A 19,323-nucleotide genomic window follows, 5' to 3' on the forward strand; every position below is an offset into this window, starting at 1 on the left:
CAATTACTCCAATATCCTCCTCTGTAGCCTCCCTGCTAACACTCTTGCACCTCTCCAATACATCCTGCTGCCGGACTGATCCACCTTACTCTTCACTGCCATCCCACTTCTCCCCTCTGCAAATCCTTCCATTGGTTCCCAATTCTCCACCGTATTCAATTCAAACTACTAAAGCCCGCTACACACGCTTCAATATATCTCACAATCCGTCGTTGGGGTCAAGTTGTAAGTGACGCACATCCGGCATCGTTTGTGACGTATCTGCGTGTGACAGCTACATGCGATCAGGATTGAACGCAAAACCGTTGATCGCAAACACATCGTATCATTCTCTAGAATTGAGCGTTTTGTTGCAAGAACCTAGTCAATTGTAACGTGTGACATCCCTCATACGATTTTGTTGTCTGATGCTATGTGCGCAGGTGTGCGCTCTGCACCGCAGCTTAAAAAAGGTCTGCTTCAGAGCGCAGCTGAAAAGCTGCGTTCTGAAGCGCCTCACAATGTCTGTCATGCACTAATCTCTGTCAGTCCGTCACTATCTCTGTCCCTCACTCTCAGTCCATGTCAGTCTATCCCCCTCTCTCATATACTCACCGATCCCCGATCCCTGGCGCTGCACGGCATTCACACTGCTCCGGCGGCTTTTACTGTTTTGAAAAAGCCGGCCGCCCATTAAACAATCTCCTATTCCCTGCTTTCCCCGCCCACCAGCGCCTATGAGTGGTTACAGTGAGACACGCCCCCACTCTGAGTGACAGGTGTCACACTGCACCCAATCACAGCAGCCGGTGGGCGTGTCTATACTGTGTAGTGAAATAAATAATTAAATAATTAAAAAAAACGGCGTGCGGTTCCCCCCATTTTTAAAACCAGCCAGATAAAGCCATACGGCTGAAGGCTGGTATTCTCAGGATGGGGAGCTCCACGTTATGGGGAGCCCCCCACCCTAACAATGTCAGCCAACAGCCGCCCAGAATTGCCGCATACATTAGATGCGACAGTTCTGGGACTGTACCCGGCTCTTCCCGATTTACCCTGGTGCGTTGGCAAATCGGGGTAATAAGGAGTTATTGGCAGCCCATAGCTGCCAATAAGTCCTAGATTAATCATGTCAGGCGTCTATGAGACACCTTCCATGATTAATCTGTAAGTTACAGTAAATAAACACACACCCGAAAAAATCCTTTATTAGAAATAAAAACACACACATATACCCTGGTTCACCACTTTAATCAGCCCCAAAAAGCCCTCCTTGTCCGGCGTAATCCAGGATGATCCAGCGTCGCTTCCACCGCAGCTGCATGGAGGTGACCGGAGCCGCAGCAGACACAGCCGCTCCGGTCACCTCCATGCAGCAAATGAACACAGCCGCGCGATCAGCTGCTGTCACTGAGGTTACCCGCGGCCACCGGTGGATGCAGCGGTGGCCGCGGGTAACCTCAGTGACAGCAGCTGATCGCGCGGCTGTGTTCATTTGCTGCGTGGAGGTGACCGGAGCGGCTGTGTCTGCTGCGGCTCCGGTCACCTCCATGCAGCTGCGGTGGAAGCGATGCTGGATCATCCTGGATTACGCCGGACAAGGAGGGCTTTTTGGGGCTGATTAAAGTGGTAAACCAGGGTATATGTGTGTGTTTTTATTTCTAATAAAGGATTTTTTCGGGTGTGTGTTTATTTACTGTAACTTACAGATTAATCATGGAAGGTGTCTCATAGACGCCTGACATGATTAATCTAGGACTTATTGGCAGCTATGGGCTGCCAATAACTCCTTATTACCCCGATTTGCCAACGCACCAGGGTAAATCGGGAAGAGCCGGGTACAGTCCCAGAACTGTCGCATTTAATGTATGCGGCAATTCTGGGCGGCTGTTGGCTGATATTGTTAGGGTGGGGGGCTCCCCATAACGTGGAGCTCCCCATCCTGAGAATACCAGCCTTCAGCCGTATGGCTTTATCTGGCTGGTTTTAAAAATGGGGGGAACCGCACGCCGTTTTTTTTTAATTATTTAATTATTTATTTCACTACACAGTATAGACACGCCCACCGGCTGCTGTGATTGGGTGCAGTGTGACACCTGTCACTCAGAGTGGGGGCGTGTCTCACTGTAACCAATCATAGGCGCCGGTGGGCGGGGAAAGCAGGGAATACGAAATTGTTTAATGGGCGGCCGGCTTTTTCAAAACAGTAAAAGCCGCCGGAGCAGTGAGAAAGCCGTGCAGCGCCGGGGATCGGGGATTGGTGAGTATATGAGAGAGGGCTGGTAACTTCAGTTACTCAGGAGATTAGCGGTCACCGGTGAGTCTTCACTGGTGACCGCTAATCAGGACGCGACACAGACAGAGCCGCAGCATCACAATGAAGTCGGGTGAAGTTCACCCGAGTTCATTCTGACAGTGCGGCTCTGTCTGTGTCTGCTGTCATCTGCCATTCAGCTCTGCTACATGGCTGTCTGTGTCTGCTGTTAGCGGCCATGTAGCAGAGCTGAATGGCAGATGACATAGTAAAAACGCATCCCTACACATTACACACGCTTGGCAAGTCAATAAATAAAAAAAAAAAAAAGGTGCCCAATGCATACGTCACAGAACACATGATCTAAAGGATCGCACACACAATTGACCAATTTAACATAGACTACTAACGCTCGTGTGACAGCAAATGAACGACCAACGTGAAATCTCATAGATCCCGTATGCAACCTGGGCGTGTCACATCGCAAATGCGATTGTACAACTAATTGCAACGTGTAAAGTGGGCTTAACACTGACATATACAGCCGTACATAATCTATATCCTCCGTATATCTCCTAACTAATCTCCCACTACACTCCAATACCTAATCTCCGGTCCTCCTGAGATCTCCTTTTCTCCTCCTCACTTATTCCCTACTCATCCAACTGCCTCCAAGACTTCTCCCAAGCATCCCATGTCTTTGTGAATTTGCTGCCTCAACACATCAGATTACTTGCTACACTTGCACGCTTGAAACGGAACTTGAAAACTCATCTGTTAAGAAATGCCTATAGTCTCGATTGACCCAGTGCCGAACCTGTTGTCTTACCACTGCTGAAGATGCCACCTCACCATCACCCCACCTACTGTTTCCTCCCTATTATCCTAAAGAATGTAAGCCTGCAAGGGCAGGGTCCGCTTCCCTCTGTGCCGGTCTGTCTACAGCAACTTGTATATGTATTTTGGATGTAACTTCTTCTCATGTACAGCACCATGGAATCAATGGTGCTCTATAAATAAATAATAATAATAAAAATAATTAAATAATAGTATTTCATAATCATAAATTGTATTTCTAGAATCTTTTTAGAGGTGCAAACTTTTGTTCTATTTAAGGCTGTTTCTACCATATCTATTTATGGCTGAATTTTAGCACCTCTTCAGCATTTGAACTCCTTTGGTAATAGCAAAAAGAATTTCGACCTTCCTATGGTCGTGATTCCAGGGGTAGTGTCCGGGTGTTCCATGCTATAATATAAATGCTAAAATTAGCACTGTTAACAGAACTATATAACATCTTTTTTTTAAAAAAAGCCTGTGTATTTTACAGTTACAAATGAAATGCAAATGCGTCTATAAACCATAGCTGGTAAAAGGAATAACATGTAAGAAACATAAATAAAAAAATGTTGATCTGCAAATAGAACTAAGAATTGGTTAATTCCTCTGTAATTGGGCTTCCCACAGGGACCATTACTTTTCAAAAGTCTTTGACCCAGCTGTCCTTGGGAATCATTCTTAGAGGTTGAGTTGAAGGCAAGTCCATACGAAATAATGCCTACAACAGTAACAGACAGTCGTGGCCTTGGTTAATTTTTATCTGAGTCACTAAGCATTTTTTTGAATTGCTGCTTTTTTTCATACTGTACATAAAGCATTAGATCATTTTTGTGAAACTCCACTACTACCATCTTCCTATTTTACTTATTACTCACTTATATTTGATTTTGTTGACATATTTATATTATTTTTTTAAATGTGCGTTTTTAGTACAGGAACATTGTAACTTTAACCCTTAATAACAATGCAAATTGTTACCATGAAGATCAAAAGATTATTTTTTTTTTTAATTTTAGCTTTATTACATAATGACATATATAATTATTAATTTTTGAAAGGAGCCTGTCACCATATTTCTAGTGAGTATGTTACAAATATTTTAAGCATCCTTCAGTACATGCTCTTTTTGAAATTGTATGTTTTTTATCCTGTTTGAAAATCAAGTGTTATGTTACGAACGTCTACAAAAAACGTACAAGTAGTGATGGGCGAGCACTAAAATGCTCAAATGCTTGTTAGTCAAATTGAGCAGGTCAGACGTTTGGACAAGCTTGATGCAAGTGACCTCTGCGCACATACAGCCAGCCATAAACAGAGCACTTCTAGCAGAAGGAAGGGTAAGGTTTTAGTTTTTTTTTTTTTTGCACATTACGTCTGAGAATGTTGTTTTATCCCTGGGAGAGCTATTCAAAGACTGCGAATGGCTCTCCTTGGGGTGCCTGCACACATCATGTAGTGAAGCAAGCCTGTGCTTTGTGGTCATTTCACAGGCGAAACATCCGAGAACTCACGATACTCGGCCGAGCTCTAAAAGTATCCGAGCACCCAAATACTTGATCAAGTAACTAGCAGTGCCAAGCACACTCACTCATCATTAGTTAAGAAGAGTCATGTGTGGTACTGGGGATATACAGAGTCACTATGACAAGCCTATTGCTTGATTGATATCCCACTGAGTATTTGACATCAACCACTAGTTGTGCCAAAAAGGAAATGTGAAAAAAAAACCTGTAGACTGGTAGAGTGATTTAATTTTTATAATTTCTTAACACGAAGGAGAACATAAAAATAATAAAAAATAATTAAATGTAATAATCTCATATTTGAAGACTTTGGTTTCATGCTATAATTTCCTCTCTTTCCCTGTGAAGATAATCTATTTACCCCTACAATTTTTATACATAGTCAGTTTTTTAGCACACGTTATGTAATTTGTAAATTCAAAAGTTAAAGGCCATGTGCACATATTGAGTATTTGTAAGCCAAAACTAGCAGTGGGTAAAAAATGCAGAACAATATTACACTTTTTTTCTGATTGTTCCATTTCTGCTTTTGGCAACAAATACTGAGATAAAAACCTCACCAAATAATCAACGTGTGCATGGGGCCTAACATTAAGATTTAGGTCACGTGATCACATTGTGTATTTGGTGAGTTTTTTTTACCTTAGTATTTGTTAGCTAAAACCTGAACAATCACAGGAAAAGTATAATAGAAACACGAGCACTACTTTCACATTTTTTTACCCACTCCTGGTTTTAGATTTCAAATACTGAGGTAAAAAAACTCACCAAATACTCAGCATTTGCATCTGGCAAAACACTTTATGAAATTTGGGAAGACTAAGGCCACGTGCACAGTTTGAGTATTTGGTGACTTTTTTACCTCAGTATTTGTAGTCAAAACCAGAAGTGGGAGATAAATTCAGAAGTGGTGCTCGTGCTTCTATTATACTTTTCCTCTGATTGTTCCTCTCCTGGTTTTGACTTACAAATACTGAGGTAAAAAACTCACCAAATACTCAAAGTGTGTGTGTGGCCTAAAAGGTTGGTGTTTCTGTCAAGTCAGGGATGCGGATTTTTCAATGAGTCAAAACGTATCCTTGTATCCATTTAAAATATATTCTCCAATCTGCTTAATCCACATGCTCCATGTTTCATTTTATAATTAAGTAAAATAAAATAAATATGAATTCTTAATTCAAATAGGTAGTTAGCAAGAGAAAAGAGTTGAGCAAGTATCTAACTATTCACATTCACTATACTCATAACGAATACTGTCTAGTACTTGGGTATTCATTCTGAATAGCATGTGCAATGCAAGTCAATGGGGAAAAACTCTTAATGTAATGAGTAACCCGGATGCCATACTATTTGTGCGAGTAGCGAATAGTACGGAATTCGGGTTACTCGATACATTGCGAGTATTTCCCATTGACTTGCACTGCACACGCTATTCAGAATGAATACGCAAGTATTAAACAGTAGTCGTTATGAGTATTCTGAGTGTGAATAGTTAGGTACATGCTCAACTCTTCAAGAGAGCCATATATTGTATTAACACTTTCAGAAGAAATTTTTGTAGTGCAGGACTCTGCAGTATAATCAGCATTCAATATCACTCTATTAGCAATTTCTGCGGATAACCCGGAGTAGACAGCTGAAAATCTTTCCCGAAGGTCACACCAAACTAAGCAGTGCCCTGCGTCTTCAGTGCAGGAGTGAATTTCATAGGAGTTTACAGCACCGTTTGTACAGAGCTTGTTCCTGTACTGAAGACGGGAGCCTCGCAGCAGGAGGAAACTGCTTAGTTTAGTAATTTAGTACAGACTTTGGGTGGGTTATCAACAAAAATCACTAATAAAGTGATTCAGAGAACTGATTATACTGAAAAGCCCTTTACAATAATCATTTTCCTGTGAAAGTGTAGATACGCGCTAAATGCTTACTATGCACGAGTACAGCTTCAGCATGGTTGATTATTCATAGCATGTTGTGGGTGAATGCTTTGTAATGATAGCTTCAAGTGTTCAGTTACAGCAACTGAACTGCGATATCGTGTGTCAGACTCTTCTCTTTCACAATCAATGATTTTCTATGGGACCTGACACAATGGTATCTGAATCAAGTTCAGCATCCATATAAAATTGTTTCTTGATGGATATGTTATCAGCTATCAGATTAATTTGTGGTTTCGCAGACCTGTGGTCAGTGACTTGCTTTATATTGTTTATATTCACATCAGTGGTTGGGCAGTCACTGTCACTTGTGATTTGCTACTCTAAATCGGATCATGTAGAGTGACATGTTTGTTGTTGATACTGTTAGAGTAACCATGCTTTATTCCTCTTTATTGATATAAAAAATACCAGTGATACCTTATATACTGTCCGTGGAGCCACTCTGAAGCACAAAGTACTCAGATTTAACTGATACGGTCATAGTATTTCTAGAAAAAATTATATACAAGCAAAGACATTGTGTTCTAAATATAAGCTAGCACATTAAGGCTTTGTAATATGTCCTCCGTATAATAAGACTGTAAAGTGCGTGGGGGGTTAATTAAGTAAAAGATGTAAATGGAGAGTAATCACTTAGTTGGCCTATTAAAAGGTAATACAACCTAAATCTACTAAGCTATGAATAGACCCTCCTAAAAATCCCAGTGTGGTTTAAATGTGTCAGCACTCAATTAATTAGAGATAGTACCTATTGCTTTCAAAATTTAAGTATTAGCAGGAATTAGGCCAGAGGAATATATGAGGTTTGTTAAAGCTCCAGAGAACCGGTAATTAAATAAGAACAGGAAAGGGCAAGTAGAAAAGCTAACACTGGAGACTGGATATTCCCAAAGATGTAGACGCATTATTATTATTATTTGGTGTAGGAAAAATCATTTAGGGAAAATAAACAAACCAGCAGATATGTTTGTTGCTATCACTGTGAACATACTACATGCTACAGTCACACACAAATACAAAGGAGACAAACATTTTTTTCACAGTATAAAATAAGGCCAATCCTATTTGTGAAAATAACAATTAATTCTAATATTTTTGCAACATAGCGAGCATTCTGTAAATTTAAAAACAGCAGCCTGCTTTAAATTCATTGTTTAGAAAAATCATAAATCAACACAGTTTAAACAAATATAAAACTTTGTAATGTATCTTATTAGAGAAATATATTTCTCTGTCTTATTATAGAGATATTAACACCCCACCTCCTGAACACATAAAAACAAAAAATCAACTCAATTATGTCTATGAGGTGTAACCTGACACCTCATAGAGTGAGATGTCAGGTTACACCTCCAATTATACTCTGTTAAGAAAGGGGAGGGATAGTGGGGAGCAACCAGCACAGTTGGAGAAGGGCAGATCATGCTGCACCTTCAAGGAACTGTTTTATTCACAGCCACATAGCTCAGTACTGCTGGATCTGTGATCCACCGGCGCCTATTAACCCCATAGATCGCGCTATCAAAATGTGACAGGCCAATTAAAATGGCTGTGGCAGGGAAATCGCCTTTCCCCAATGCCATCGTAGGCCTCGTGACTCAATCATGCAGAGCCGATGGTTGCCATGATAGCAACGGGTAATGTGATGACGCCTGTCGCTATCATGACGTAGTTCCTGTTAGAGCTGACAGAGCAGCAGTTCTAACAGGAAAGCTGCATTACTGCAGATCAGAGCTGTACAGCTCTGATCAACAGAAATGAATAATCGATTAAACTGCTGGTCTATATAGTGCCCTAGGGGAATTAGTAGAATAAAAAAATATAAAAAAGTTTAAAAAAACCCTTACAAGTTTAAATAATCCCCCATTCACCCCACTGAAAATTAAAAAAAAAAATAAATATATATATACCCCTATTAATGTTAACCTTTTTTCTTTATAACAATTTGGGTTTTTGCAACAGCTATTTCAGTTTCATATATCAAATAACTGATGGACTGAGTAATATTTCTGGATTGAAATGAGGTTTATTGTACTAACAGAAAATGTGCAATCTGCATTTAAACAAAATTTGACCGGTGCAAAAGTATGGGCACCTCAACATAAAAGTGACACTAATATTTTGTAGATCCTCCTTTTGCAAAAATAACAGACTCTAGTCGATTCCTGTAGCTTTTAATGAGTTCCTGGATCCTGGATGAAGGTATATTTGACTATTCCTGTTTACAAAACAATTCCAGTTCAGTTAAGTTTGATGGTTGCTGAGCATGGACAGCACGCTTCACATCATCTCACAGATTTTCAATGATATTCAGGTCTGGGGACTGGGATCCAGAACATTGCAGAACATTGCAATTGTTCCTCTGCATGAATGCCTGAGTAGATTTGGAGCGGTGTTTTGGATCATTGTCTTGCTGAAATATCCATCCCCTGCGTAACTTCACCTTCGTCACTTATTCTTGCACATTATTGTCAAGAATCTGCTGATACTGAGTTGAATCCATGCGACCCTCAACTTTAACAAGATTCCCGGTGCCGGCCTTCGCCACACAGCCTCAAAGCATGATGGAACCTCCACCAAATTTTACTGTGTTTAGCAAGTGCTTTTCTTTGAATGCCGTGTTTTTTTGCCTCCATGCATAACGCCTTTTTGTATGACCAAACAACTCAATCTTTGTTTCATCAGTCCACAGGACCTTCTTCCAAAATGTAACTGGCTTGTCCAAATGTGCTTTTGCATACCTCAGGCGACTCTGTTTGTGCCGTGCTTGCAGAAACGGCTTCTTTCGCATCACTCTTCCATACAGCTTCTCCCTGTGCAAAGTGCGCTGTATTGTTGACCGATGCAAATTGACACCATCTGAAGCAAGATGATGTTGCAGGTCTTTGGAGGTGGTCTGTGGATTGTCCTTGACTGTTGTCACCATTCTTCTCTGCCTTTCTGATATTTTTCTTGGCCTGCCACTTCTGGGCTTAACAAGAACTGTACCTGTATTCTTCCATTTCCTTACTATGTCCCTCACAGTGGAAACTGACCAGTTTAAATCTATGAGACAACTTTTTGTATCCTTCCCCTGAACAACTATGTTGAATAATCTTTGTTTTCAGATCATTTGTATATAGAAAGAAGGAAAACGGGTTTTAGCCGCGCTAAAAACCACTGATGCAGGATTAATAAAGAAGTTTCTTTTTTATTACAGCATTCCAACGCATTTCAGAGACAAGGACCGTCTCCTTCCTCAGGGAAAAAAGAAATCATACACATGTCTACAGCCTAATGCTTGTATGATTTCTATTAGGCTGTAGACATGTGTATGATTTATTTTTTCCCTGAGGAAGGAGACGGTCCTTGTCTCTGAAACGCGTTGGAATGCTGTAATAAAAAAGAAACTTCTTTATTAATCCTGCATCAGTGGTTTTTAGCGCGGCTAAAACCCGTTTTCCTTCTTTCTATATACAATTTTACCATTTACGGGGCCGCTGCTTTAAACCACGCTGACACTCACATGCGATCTAAGGAGTTGTGACTGGCACAACCATATCAGGTGAGTGTACCTTTTCCTTTCTTATCATTCAAGTTATATCGGGTAAGACCCTATTTGCGCCTTTTGTCTCCCCACCTCTAGCACCTATAAGTTTTCAGATCATTTGAGAGTTGTTTTGAGGAGCCCATGATGCCACTCTTCATAGGAGATTCAAATAGGAGAACAACTTGCAAGTGGCCACCTTAAATACCTTTTCTCATGATTGGATACACCTGCCTATGAAGTTCAACGCTCAATGAGGTTACAAAACCAATTTAGTGCTTCAGTAAATCAGTAAAAAGTAGCTAGGAGTGTTCAAATCAAAAAATTGATAAGGGTGCCCATACTTTTGCACTGGTCAAATTTTGTTTAAATGTGGATTGCACATTTTCTGTTAGCACAATAAACCTCATTTCAATCCAGAAATATTACTCAGTCCATCAGTTATTAGATACATGAAACTGAAATAGCTGTTGCAAAAACCCAAATTGTTATAAAGAAAAAAGGTTAACATTAATAGGGGTGCCCAAACTTTTTCATTTGACTGTATATATATATATATATATATATATATATATATATATATATATATATATATATATATATATATATATATATATATATATATGTATGTATATACATATATATATATATATATATATATATATATATATATATATGTGTGTATATGCTGTATATATACTCACATTTGGTATCGCAATAGTCAAAAATGTCCAATCTATCAAATTATAAAATCAATCAGCCTGATTGGTAAATGGCATAGCGGCAAAAAAAAATACAAAAATAAAAAATAAACACATATTTGGAATCGCCGCATTTACAAATGCCCGATATATCAAAATATGAAATCAATTAACCTGTTCAGTAAATGGCATTGTGGAAAAAAATTCCAAATGCCAAAATTCCGTTTTTTGGTTGTCGAAAATTTTGAGCAAAATGCAATTACAGGTGATCAAAGCGTAGCATCTACACAGAAATGGTACCATTAAAAATGGCAGTTTCAGAGACAAAAAATAAGTTGTTACTGAACTCCATATCCCGAAAAATGAGAATGCTACAGGTCGCGGCAATGGCACAAAAAGTGTGCCACTTTTTTGGGACAAACTTCTGAATTTTTATAACCCCTTAGATAAAAGTGAACCTATTTATATTTGGCATTACGAACTTATACCAATCTGAGGCATCACACTGATACATCAGTTTTACCATATAGTGAATAAAATACCGGCAAAACAAACGTGCAATCGCTCTTTTTTAGCAATCTTTTCCACACTTGGCATTTTTTTGCCATTTTCCAGTACACTATATGGTAAAACTCATGGTTTCTTTCATTTAAAAGTATAGCTGGTCCTGCAAAAAACTAGCCTTCATATGGCAAGATTGACGGAAAAATAACAAAGTTACGGCTCTCGGAAGAAGGGGGGCAAAAGACATAAATGGAAAAAAGCCTGGTCAAGAAGGGGTTTAAGGAGGTGATGTAAAAGCTATTCTCTACCCAACTTGCACAGAGAGATGTAAAAATGAGAAATTTAATAGAGAGGAAACTTGTGAAAAATGAAAGATGCAAGTCATATAGGAACCAGAAATATTATTCCTCAAGTACATGAACAATTCACTGCACAGTCATATATGATGGAAAGTGTCAGTTAGGTAGGTTGATGCCAGGAGTTATCAAAATTCATATCATTGGCAAAAATTAATACAGTCAAGAGGTTTCTACTCTTCCTCATTATTGTTGCTGTAGTAGAAGGAAGCAGATAATGAGGTATATTGTGGAGAATAGTGATACATAATATATAAACCACATACTGTATATACCTATATACAAATCAACTAAAGATGTCATATGCAAAATACTCTTGTATAATGAAGGCGCCAGATAAACATCCCATAAGCTGCGCTGTAAACATGAGGCAAGACATATCTGTTGTTATAAGGAGTAGAATGTTTTTTCAGCAAGAAAGTTAGGTAGATATATGAATAAACATTAATGGACATGTTTTATTTTCAGGTATATTAGGAGTGCACCAAATTAAGAACAGAAAGGAGTGCCCTGTAAAACTATACAACCATGGAACTTTAGTATACTAGTTGAGCAGAAAGAAAGGTAATTACTTTATGAACTCAATAAAAAGGAATGTTTTATAAAAGCAAAAGTTGCACTGAGTATGCTGTATTTGTAGATGAGAGCGTCTTTGATGTTTCTGGACATTGGCATGCGCCAGACTGAAAATATATATTGACAGTCTGACAATATACACTAAGTACTAGGAACATAGTAGAAAGTGTCACACAGTGTTCAACTCTAAACTCACTGAGAATCATGGTGACTTCTGACCCTGTTCACACTGCTGAGTCACACTAAGGTTTCCCTGGTGCTTTTGAGTTGCACAATCAGACTCGGGCATCGACCAGTTGTGTGCTTATTAGTGATCAGTCTAGCAGGAGTTAATTTTTGCCCGCCTGTGGATTGCTGCTAGCATCACTAGTTACAGGAGACTATCATAGCAGCCTCTGCCCTTTAAAAGTTGGTGGAGCCTGTTCCCCCATGTCGATTATAGCTTCATATGCCATACCGGTCCTTGTGCTGTGGTGATCTACTGTAGTTCTGGTAATCTCCTGTGCGTTATTTGGTGTATTGTGGAAATATTCTTGTTGTCTGTTTATTTATTCCCTGATTTTTTATTTCCTTTTGAGCATGTATTGTCTTACCTTTGTGTGTGTGTGCAGTGAGTTTGAGTTGTGGATTTTCCCTGTCTGTCTATTTGTGTGGCATAAACCCCTCCTGTCCCGGCCCTCCCTGGCGGTGGGGGAGTAGGGTTATAGACCAGGGTAATTCAGGAGCTAGGGCTAAGAAGACGGGACAAGTATTACCACTATTAGATGGGGTGGCACGGTGGCACAGTGGTTAGCACTGAAAGTCTTGCAACGCTGGGGTCCTGGGTTAAAATCTTATGAAGGACACCATCTGCAAAGAGTTTGTATGTTTTTCATGGGTTTTCTCCGGGTACTCCGGTTTCCTCCCACACTCCAAAGACATACTGATGGGGACTATAGATTGTGAGCAACAATGGGAACAGTGTTGTTGATGCATGTTAAACACTATGGAATTAATAGCGCTATATAAGTGAATAAATATTATTATATATTAGATATATCTTTAGAAACAGGGTCAGCTAAGGCTACCCTAACCCTAGTGCAGTGTTAATAGTGTAGACACCCCTATTCCAATGTACGTCGTCACACCATGTGACAGAAAGATAAAAGAGGTGTCATGTCTCCAAGGGATTTTGCATAACCTGACATTAGGAAGTAAAATAAGTAAAATGAGGTAATAAAGAGGGTAATTAAACAGGAAAGTGCTGGAGACAAGGATGGGCAGTAAGGGCCACATGGAGAACATAGAAACCTCAAAAAGGGGAGCATTGAAGATAATGATAGATTAAGAAGGGAGTCATGAAAAAGGTTCCTTCATTCTTCATTAATATTTTAATATTTCTTATATGACATATTTGGTTTATTTGTCTATATGTAGATTATTTATATATTATTATTTCATTATTCTACACAATTTTCCTCATTATCTGCTTTTTCTACCACAGTAACAGTGATTTTAAATTACCCCGTGCACTCTAATCCACATTCCTATTATTCCTTATGTACACATACTGTATATATGGAGCTTATTTTGAAAAGTTACCTGAAATGACATATCAGTTATAACTGTTATAACTTTTTCCTGCTACATGTGGATAGGGTTTACAAAATGATAACCAATTTAGGTTAATTTGGTATTTCTCTTTGGCTATTGAAAAGCGCAGTTGATTGTGTTTTACAATAAAGCTGCATACAAAAAATTACACAGTATATTTAATGTGAATAATTAGCAGGGGAATATGTTAATCAGAATACTTCAAATGGTCACAATGAGTCCAACAGTGCAGCCAACCACAGCTTCTAAGACTATGCCAGTCTGAGACGTGCCTCAAATTTGATACTGGAACTTCTAAGGCTATGTGCCCACGGGCGCTCGTACCTGCGGATGTATCCACAGGTACGAGCGCATGTTTCCCGCAGCTGCCCACTGGCATCCGCAGCTATTTTTAGCTGCTAGATTACAGCGGAATAGCTGCGGAAACATGCGGAGAGTCATGCGGCTTACCTGCGGACGTCTCGGCCTCACATCTCCATAGCGGAGGTCCGGGACATCCGCAGGTAATTCCGCATGAATAATTGACGTGCAATTATACATGCGGATGCCTACATCCGCAGCATGTTCGGCAGCTGCACTTTCCGCAGCGTGGACACAGCACTCCCCATGTCCCATAGGATAACATGGGGAGTGCCTGTACATGCTAAAACCTGCGGATTTATCTGGAAAATCCAGAAAAATCCGCAGGTTTTCCGCGGCAAAATCCGCACAAACAGGCTCCCGTGGGCACAAAGCCTTAGATTATAAATCTCGTGCCATTTCTGCAACATTTTCCTACATTCTATATGTTTTGTTTATACTCCTTAAATTACTTTGTGGTCACATTAACCTATGAAATTGATTGTACACAGGTACGTAAGGACTGTGTAGTTAGCAGAAGCAGGAGCGCATACAGCGAGATGTTGCTTGTACAAGAACAATGTTCCTTTGCAGCCTAAGAGCTCTTCATAATGTACAATTTCAACTGCTCGGGATGTAGAAATGGACCCCTTACGTCTTGAGCCCCTATGTGGAAGCACAGGTTGCAGCAATGGTATGTCCACACTTAAGTGGAGTTTACAGTGATTAGTTTCCTCTAAATATTGTCTGTCAGCAGAGTCTAAAATATAAAAGTAATGAAAGTGCTAGGTAGTGTAGTTACAAATATGCTACATTGAACATGTAGTTAAATAAATCCAAGAGCTTACGGTGCATGTGCCACCCCTGGGAATGAAATGATTATGACATCAAATAGCGATGGTTCCGTCAATCAAGACAAACTAGGCATTTGGGATGGTTCTAAAGACAACAGTCATAGCGCTGGCAAAGTAATTACCATAAAGATTTAAATATTTTATTTGCATGATCCGCAGCAAAAGTTATATGTTTTCTCATGTCTGTAGGTACACTATCTGCTGTTAATTTTATTGAAAGAATTCTGATGACAAACTCCTTAAAATTGACAATAATGGGTCTATATAGCATTTTTCAAATTCCTTCTTCATGAGAAAATGTTTGATCATTCTAATTAAAACATTATAGATTTCAGAAATGAATTAATGCATCAACTGTGATATTTCCAATTCATGAACATTTTTATTGGTCAGGAAAGCACAGTTCAACCATTTATAGTGGTCATTTTTATGCTACACAATTGAGCTAATGATCAGCATGTGTAAGTGGCTCTTCAAGCATTCAGCTAAAAATGCACAATTAGTTTCATTAAAACTCAAATCATATCAAGTGGAATTAATCTATTACTATCAATAACTGGGAGAATATGAATTGCCATGATAAGAGGAAAGCAAAAATTTGCTCATGGAAAATTTTAATATGATGCTTCAAAAGAACAGTAAAGGGTGCTTTAAATGCTGTGACATCGCTAGCGATCTCATTAGCGATGTAACACGCCAGATCGCACATACGATTTGCCAAGATCGCACATGTGACCGGCGCTACAAAAATGACCTATGTGCGATCTCAGCAAAACTTTTCTGGGATCTGGTGTGTCACATCGCTAATGAGATCGCTAGCGATGTCGCAGTGTGTAAAGCACCCTTAACACTTTAAGGAAAAGTTACCAGTGTATGTTAACGGGTTTCTGTGAGAATGAGATGAAATGTCATCCCTGATATGATTCAATTGCAGCCCATGTGTCAGGATGGACTGCAGACTGAAGACACACAGCTCCCGAGTAGAAATGAGCGGACTCGTGGAAGTTCAGGTTCGCCAGGTTCAGCCAGACTTTGGATAAAAATCAGTTTGGGACCCAAAATTAACCTGAACTTCATTCTTCATTCTGAAGCCAGAACTCCATTGTAAGTCACTGATTTGGCAGTCTGGCTGTCCGCCCACATACAGCTAGCCATAAATAGAGCACTTACGGGGGAGAAACTGTAAGTTGATTTTTTTTTTGTACACACTACATCAAAAAATGTTTTTACTTTCAGTGAGAGCCATTCAGAGACTGCAAATGACTCTCACTGGGCCAAGCACTGAGCATACCGAGCACACCAAGCACCCCAATGCTCAGTCAAGTCATTAGCATACGTACAGCACTTAAACCCCAAAGTCGAACACTGATTTTTTTTAGAACCTGTGTTCAGTACAAACCTTGAACTTTACAGTTCCCGCTCGCTCATTTCTTCTCCTGAGATCTGCATCTCTGCAAACAAGAGCTGTATCACACATACTTAACTCGGCCGGGAGCAGGGCTTTCATATGTGTACTATAAAGCTATTCCTCACAAAGCACAATAGGGGATTTCTCCAGCTTCATTCTCTTCAATGATTATTTTTCAGTTGGGCACAGTAAGTCCCCATGTGTTTGTCACGCTCCCCGGGTCCCCTGTCCAGCTCCCCGGCTCCCCTGCCACGCTCCCCGGCTTCCCTGGCTCGCTCCCCGGCTCCTCTGTCCGGCGTCCCCCGCTCCACAGCCTCCAGGCCTCCTCACCTAGGATCCCCAGGCGTCCCGGTTCCCGCTCCCAGCGTCGGCTGTCAGCTTCGCTCCAGCCCGGCTCCCCTGCCTCCTGTTCGCCGCTCCCTGTCCTGGCTTCTGGCACCCGGGCCTCGCGCATGCGCATTAGGGCGCGCGCGCGGTCATTGACCCTTTCTTAAAGGGCCAGCGTCCACAGACAGGATATTGAACACACAGGTACAGGGTATAAAGGGGTTTAATGTCCAAGTGGGCGGGGCCTGTTCTTCGTGTTTCCCAAGCTAGGAGTCAGGTCTCCTTGTGTCTCTGTGCCATACTTACCTATCTCTCTTCTAGAGCCGCTCCTGCCTCGCCATCCGGTCCTGCCGATTCCCGAACCCCGAACGCTGACTATCTGCCATCCTGTCAGTCCGTACCATCTCTGATCCCTGTGGTGACCCATCCTCTCGCTCCATCGGTTCCGGACTCCGCCTGACAACATCTCGGCCTCCGAACCTGAGCTCCGTCACCCGGACTACCATCAGTGACTCCGTGGTCCCAGGGACTTCTACATTCCACTAGTTTACACGGACTATCCTGCTACCTGTAGTGCTCCGGCTACCGGACTCCTTGCCTTCAGGAAGGTGTTCGGCCCAGTGGATCCACCTCCTGGGTCTGCCCGTCCACCTGGCCCTAACAGTAAGAACAGGCCATGGATCCCGCCGAAGCACTAGCGGCCTTGCAGGAGGAACTCACACGCCAGCGTGAGACTCAGACCTGCATGCTGAACTTTATGTCTTCTGTGGACGCCCGCCTGAACATGCTACAAGCGTCGGTTACATCTTCAGCATCTCGGGCTTCCACTAGACAATCCACGGCTCCAGCTCCCGTGGCAGCCTCCTCGGATGCTTCCAGGCTTCATTTGGCCTCACCACCCCGGTACGCCGGAGATCCCAAGACCTGCAGGGGATTCATAAACCAGTGCTCCCTTCATTTCAAGCTGCTGCCGCATTTGTTTGCCTCCGACCAAGCCAAGGTCGCGTTCATGATGTCCCATCTAGAAGGTGAGGCACTGGCGTGGATGAACCCCTTGTGGGAGAAGGAGGACCCTGTGACCACGAACATCCAGGAGTTCCTGCAGGCATTTCGTGGCACCTTTGACGAGCCCGGACGCGCCTCTGCGTCTGCCTCATCTCTCCTCCGGTTACGTCAGGGGACTCTGACCGTGGGTCAATATGCCATCCGTTTTCGCACCTTGGCTTCGGAACTCGGGTGGAACAATGAGGCTCTAACCGCCGCCTTCTGGGAAGGACTCTCGGGTCGAATTAAAGATGAGCTGGCTGGTCGTGACGTACCGTCCACCCTGGATGCCCTGATTACCCTAGCGACTCGAGTGGACATTCGCTTTCAGGAACGATCCAAAGAGGTGTCCCGTGAGAGACGTCCGATACGGCACTCCTCTCCTCCGCAGAAGCCCGCTGTACTTCAGTCAACGGCATCTGGTGTCTCCGTCCACGAGCCTATGCAGATCGACCGTGTGCGGCAGTCTGAACAACGCCGAGCAGAGCGGCTCGCCAAGGGCCTCTGCTTCTACTGCGGAGAGGGCACACACCTTCTACGCTCCTGTCCAGAGAGGCCGGGAAACTCCAAAGCCTAGGGTTGGTAGGAGAGGCCACCCTAGGTGCTGGGACTCTCTCAGACCCGGTTATGTGGACTGTTCAAGTGACAACGGGAGAGACGCGGTTCACGGCCGAGGCGTACCTCGATTCCGGGACAGCAGGCAATTTCATCCAGCAGGCCACGGTGGACAAGTACCAGGTGCCTGTTACTCCACTCGACAAACCCCTCGTGATTGCCTCCGTGGATGGGAGACCCCTCTATGACACCATCTCGTGGATAACCAGGCCGGTGGAACTGCGTATCGGTGCCCTGCACACCGAGAACATCGCTCTCTACGTCCTCCCACACATGTCCCATCAAATCCTGCTGGGACTCCCCTGGTTACGGACACACGAACTGTCAGTCAGCTGGGGTACGGGTGAAATCACCCGATGGGGCTCCTCTTGCCACGAGAACTGTCTGAAGACTATACAGCCCATCCGACGACCTCCGGTTCCAGAGTCCCTACCAGGACTGCCCTCGGCCTATTGGCCCTTCGCGGATGTCTTTGACAAAAAGGAATCAGAGGTACTTCCGCCACATCGTCCTTACGATTGTGCCATCGACCTGCTCCCGGGAACTACCCCACCTCGAGGACGGATATATCCGCTGTCTCCTGCCGAAACAAGGGCCATGTCTACCTACACCACAGAGAACCTGGCAAGGGGATTCATTCGGAGATCCTCCTCTCCTGCTGGAGCAGGCTTCTTCTTCGTTAAGAAGAAAGAAGGCGACCTACGCCCATGCATAGACTACCGGGGATTGAACCAAATCACCGTGAAAAATAAGTACCCCCTACCGCTCATCCCCGAATTGTTTGATCGGCTTAGAGGAGCTCGTGTGTTCACCAAGTTGGATCTTCGGGGTGCCTACAACCTGATCCGCATCCGCTCAGGGGACGAATGGAAGACCGCGTTCAATACTCGCGATGGGCACTATGAATACTGTGTGATGCCCTTCGGCCTGTGTAACGCACCAGCAGT

At 42.4% G+C, this 19,323-nt stretch overlaps 1 protein-coding gene across 2 annotated transcripts in view; it reads right to left on the reverse strand.

Moving 5' to 3' along the window:
• The window catches only part of GPC6 (glypican 6), a 1,296,759-nt gene that overhangs the window by 1,030,711 nt on the left and 246,725 nt on the right, over positions 1 to 19,323 (reverse strand). The gene's annotated exons all lie outside the window — the stretch shown is intronic.

The sequence above is a fragment of the Anomaloglossus baeobatrachus genome, chromosome 2 (genome assembly GCF_048569485.1).
Source record: "Anomaloglossus baeobatrachus isolate aAnoBae1 chromosome 2, aAnoBae1.hap1, whole genome shotgun sequence".
Lineage (NCBI taxonomy): Eukaryota > Metazoa > Chordata > Amphibia > Anura > Aromobatidae > Anomaloglossus > Anomaloglossus baeobatrachus.